Genomic DNA, 6062 nt, shown 5'->3' on the forward strand with positions numbered 1-6062 from the left:
ACCCAATGAAATTTGGGGAGCTGCACAGATAATTGGTGAATGTTACAATCTAAATGCGGATAGGTGTGCGCCGTTCGGCAGCAACCTAGTTGATGCGATCTGATTGTGATGATTCACCATTGCAGCGAAATTACAGCGCTTTGAGTCCTCTAAGATCTGGAGAAAGGGGCTTTATAAATCCAAAATTTAGAAACTTTATAGCTATCTAATCCAACTCGCATTTCTTTATTTGTCTCAAATTTAAAAAAAAATGAACTTCAAGGATTTCAAACAATTAAAAAGGTGTGGGCTTTAAATCAATATATGTGTATCAGAAAAGAGACAAACTATTAGTACCTTTACCTTGCTGACCCACACTGGTGTTGCTAACTCTTCGATGTACCAATGAACATGTTCAGTTGTGTGAGATCAACATTGTGCCCATGCTGACAAAAAGTACTTAGTGAGAGGGAAAACCTATCATAATAGCTAATGTATGGAAATAATCCAATATTGGAGAATATCTAGAAGCAAAGATTCTTAGCTGCTCAAGCAATTGCTATAAATGTCATTCTGTTTCTTTCTACATCACTGATAAGATTTTAACTCTTTGTTTCTGTTCATTTGTGACATTATCAAGAGGAATGAGTCACATGTCGACCGTGGTCAGAAATGAGTTTTATCTATGTTTCTTAAGAGGACATTTAGAGCTTTCAAAACCGGAAAACCCCATGTTGATACGACTTTTCTTTGCGAAGTTACATTAATATATCAATCGCTAAAAACAGTATAAAACAAAATAATTTTAACACTTTCTTTGCCAATATCTCAAAATCAATATTAGCGACATCAGACTCATTTCTCTTGATCTTGTCACATTTGTTCTCAAAAAAGAAGCATATTGGTCTGAGGGTAAATAAAAGTGCACCTTTTAAAAATAAAATTTGAAGACAGCAGGCAATACCATTTCAGTTACATTCCAGATACTGATTTATTTATGGTACAAGTTATTGTTGCAAAACTTGAAAATATCTCAAAATTACCGTACTAACGTGAGTATAGTGCCACCTTCCAGTAAAGTCCCACCCCCAAATGTTCGAAACATTTCAGAAATTGTAAAAAAAATATAAAAGTGGCCTAAAGTAATTATTAAACAAGCAGTCTAAGTATAGCCCTGGAAAGAAATATTCCACTCTTCTTTCTCAGTTAGAGGGTAAAACTTCAGCAGGGATGAAATCTATCACATCGTCTAATATGTGTATCTATTTGGTGGTGTGTCATATATAACTCATACAAAGATACTTTTATTTGGATTGGCTAATTACTATTGAATACTTTTGATATAGTCTATTTTTTCCACTGCACTAGCTATAGTAATAGTTTCTCACATGTCGACCACCTCAATCCACAAATCAAAGGTGTGGGGCATGATATGCTTCTAAAATGAATGCAATTATAAGATAATTATGTTTCATTTTGTTGTCCTGGTGATTTATAAAGTTCAAGTTATTGTAAACAAATATTGAATATTTTATTAGTTCAATAGGAAGAATATTTTCATTCAGTGAAATATTGTTCCATTCAACTTGGCAAAGCCTCATTCAATGGAACCGTGCATGTAATCATAAAAATTCAATATTGCACAAAATATTGCCTAATTATAGCTGATTGCTCACATTTAGTTTCATGTATATTGTGCCTTTGCAGTATGACCTCCCTGTTTAAAGCATTTATATTCAAAGTACTTTAAGATGCTCAATTAAATATTCTTAAAGTAGGTTATCAGGGCAACAAGATAGACCTTGCAGTGTTTGGACTCAAGTTTTGAGTCTGAAATACAGCTGACACATATTCGTTGGTGAAGGTTTACACTGGGAGAATTAAAGGGGCATTTCGTGATCCACAGCCTCATCCCCCCACAAAAAAGAGATTTTTTATACCACTGGGGTACCTTCTGGATACAGAATGTTTATGTAGAAACTAATCTTGGAAATGAATTTGTTAGACAAATATGGACAAATTTGAAAGTTACAACACAGTGGCCCATGGAACAGTATAATACACATAATCATGTGTAACTCATGCAAATGCAAAATCGGAATCAACTGAAATTTGGGGAACAAGTTTTTTGTGTGGATATCTGCTGAAAAGTGTCATAAAAAGAGGATGCCAGGATCACAAAATAAACCTTTAAAGCACCTGTTCTCTTATTATTAAGTTCTCAAAACTGCCAAAATGTGAATTTGGCACTTTAGTTATGAGGGTTATGCTATATGGAAAAGTTATATGTATCACAGAAAGAATCAAAGAATAAAATTGCTTCATTGAAATGTAAGTTGATAGTTTTATTTGTACTTTATACTTGTCTTGTTGTAGATTTAGCTAAACATTATAATTTTCATTATTCTCAACATTATTATTCCAATAATGACAACGTAATGAAACAATGTATTGGTCTATTCAAACTAGGACAACCATTGAATTACACCCTTTTCCTAAACTGTATTGTGCAGACATTGGGAACTTTCTTGAAAACAAGTCACAATTAACTATTTGGAGCCTGTTGCAGTGAAAAAGGCCTCTAGCCCTGTTAGCAATGAAATAACCTCATTTAGTTACCTAGCTCTGTCCGTACCCAGGCAGTCAGCAGAGCTTCTATTTTTATAATAGTTGGCACACCACACATTGTAAATTGTTAAGCATGGTAGAATGGCATATAACATAGCGCATGCTTTAAAGGCCCATTCAGTGATCCCTGTGAGCAAACAGCTCATGGTGGATCTGCCGCCGAATTAAACATGTAATGATTTTATTCTTTCGTAAATGTCTAACAGCCAAATAAAAATAATTAAAGAGTGAGACGGCCTATCTGCTGTGTCCTAGCAGGACATTGGTCAGTGTGAAATATTAATGTGCTATGTGAAGATAGTTTTGGAAATTAGGATATGCTCTGACCATGTTTAACATTCAAGCCACATTCATAACATTTCTTTAAAAATAGATTATTTTCCATAAAATGTTAGCTTTTACTGTCAGATATGTTCCCTTTTAATTTTGAGCCGAACAAGTGAGGTACAGTAAAGCAATGAAAAATGTAATTTACTACTAGCGCCAATGCATGTTACTCCAGCGGTTGTAATACAGTACAATCCTCTGGCATGTGTGTCCCGCACGTTGTGTACGTATATAGTACTGTGTTATGAACAACAAATACACGTTCGACTAATATTTCTATCGTAATAATAAAACGACGGTTCCGGCAGTTTATTCAAAATCACGGATTTTGGCAAAACTACAGCAAGTCTTGATTTTTGCAAAGATTCTTTGTTTACTTTAAAAGTACATTACAATCATGTAAAAACGTGAATTTAAAAAAATGTTGAGGGCGTTCTTCTTAGCAAATGTTATAATATGGCTTTAAGCAAGTAGAGCAAAGTGCACTGATCAATACTATAATTATGCTGTGTGAAGCAACTTGGACATATGGTTTTCTTCATAAATCAATTTATATTTTTGTATCTTATTGTTATTATATTGTCTAGCCATCATTAAACCTGCATAATTCTATATTATGCAAATATGCAAATTAGAGGACAACTTGATTATGTAATATATAAGAAACCCTTTGACCAAGTTTCAAGGCAATTGTATGCATGATAAAAATACCATGCACATTATTGCATGGAATTTAGCCAAATATTGGCAAAAATACATATGAACCTTTCCAGTCAGTTTAGCTCATTAACTTCATTGATTATTGATAAAAACAATAAGATACATGGAAAATATAAATTGATGTATTATGAAAACAGCTAAGGCAATAAAAACAAATTAGTTTGATCTTTCAATTGACTATCAATGTTTGGCTGTTCGATATCATTTATGAAATCAATAAATTGACTATTGTTAATTGTGATAACATATGAACCTCTTTGCATGTTATTAATACTGTCCATGTTATTCATATTGACCAATACAAATGTAACATTAATTCTCATTATTGTTAGTTCAAGCATTGAAGTATCATTGACGTTTGATTCAGAGATCAAATAAATTTGGTTCTGAAGCCTTTAAACAAACTGGCATAGTGATCAGTTTACATTATGGTACTCAATTGTTCAATTATACCTAATTTCCAGAAACACCCACATACCACTTTAACTGTCTATGAGTGTCATGGTCAAAATAAAATCATGAGATGAAAGAAGGATTGTTCAGCTCTGAATAGAACTACAAATCTTGCACAGAGTGATTATATTTTGACAATTACACAAGTTTAAGACAGTTTGTTTCATCACTCATACTCATACATGAATTCTATTACAGCAAAATATGTTAGGAAATACATTTTTTCACCAACAATTCATTTATGAGTTTAAAAATATCAATTAGTAAATGTGAGGATCACAAAGGATACACGCCTAAGAAAATATGTTTGTCAGGGTAATGATGAGTGTAATGATAACGCCTCGATTTAGTAAATGTGTGGGAGGATGTACATACACCCTCTATGAATTTCATATATAAGAGCATTTAATTACATGTATATATTGATCACAGGGAATTGAACATTTTCATATTAAACACAACAGGATATCACACAATAATGGTTTACTTCGCGAGGGCAGCTTTAGCAGCCCGAACGAAGTAAACCATGCAGATGCGACTTGTTAAACGGTGATGAAAATGGCAAAACATGATTGAATCCTTTCCAACAAAGATCGTCTAATTCACAAGATTATATTGGTCATTGCTACTCAACCTTACAAGAAGATTGTTGATTTCTCTGTTGCATGATATCAGCAATAAAACTACAAAATAAAACAGCAATGTTTAGCCACTTTCTCCAACTGAATTCAACATGTAAACCAAGCTTCAGCCATGACAAATTTTATGCGCTCAGAGCGTAACGCGTATGCGCACTTCCGTTGTGTTCAGTCACGCTACATGAAAAGTGTGGATTCATCGCGGATTAACAACATTTGGCTCAGGGTACAAAGGCATAGGAAGAGTTGTTAAATACATTATCAACAATATATGGATAAAAATCATGATAATCAATTTCATATTCTTGATTTCAGATGTACAATTCAAGTCTGTCTTGGCAAGGCACTGGCATCATCAACATGATGAGGCATCTATTTTGGCATGATCTACAAATGTAGGGGTGTGTGTGTAATTATGTCTGCCCTTGGAACAAACACTCGCAATTCAAAGCTGCACATCCCATGGCAAGCACACTGATGTAATTGCCTTGCCAATGAGATGGAAAACATACACAATACAATTGCATGTATCAATTGGGGTGGTTGTACACGAGCTTACATGCATGGGAATAAAATCTGTTTATCTTTAAATCATCATAATTATGCATTGCTTCTATAATTATGCTCATTCTGTTGTTGTTCACTGAGAATTACATTATAAACAGTTTCAAAAAAGTAAGCCCCCCCCCCCAAGACATTTTAGTATAATTCAAAAACAGCTTGATAAATTATCTTGTTATAAAGTTTGGAACATAGATGAATTAGTTTTGCATCAAGTTAGCAGTTTTTGTTGCTACTTTTGATCATAATCATTGCAAAATGCAGCCATTTATGAACTTTTTGGCCCCCCCAAAAATTGCATATTTCTGCATAGGCTTGAATGCTTCAATTTGTGTTTGACAATTTTTTCCCTTTAAGTGAGTATAATTTAATCAAAAAGCAGCATAATTTAATTAAATTTAATTTAAGCTTTTCCTGATTTAGGTTAGGTGTGACACGTTCAAAAACAGTTTTTACGGTTCAGTGAATAAATTAAAATTAATGCTGCAGCTTATTAATGTCTTTTAATAATAAATAGGCCTTCCTTCATGTGAGATTGCTTCCAAGCATTGTTCTTCTCTGCTGTTGGTCAAGCTGGTGCCCTGCATGCTGCAGGATTTGCTGCAAACTCCTTTAAGGTGGTGTTGTCCCTCGATCACTTGTCCACTTATAACTAGCTGAGTCTTGATTATGGCCACCCATATAAATGTTTTTGAACCATTCGAGGAATGACCAATGAGTGTATAGGGATCCAGCATAAAAGATCTAACCAGGAAT

Source organism: Amphiura filiformis, chromosome 14, assembly GCF_039555335.1.
Source record: "Amphiura filiformis chromosome 14, Afil_fr2py, whole genome shotgun sequence".
NCBI lineage: Eukaryota > Metazoa > Echinodermata > Ophiuroidea > Amphilepidida > Amphiuridae > Amphiura > Amphiura filiformis.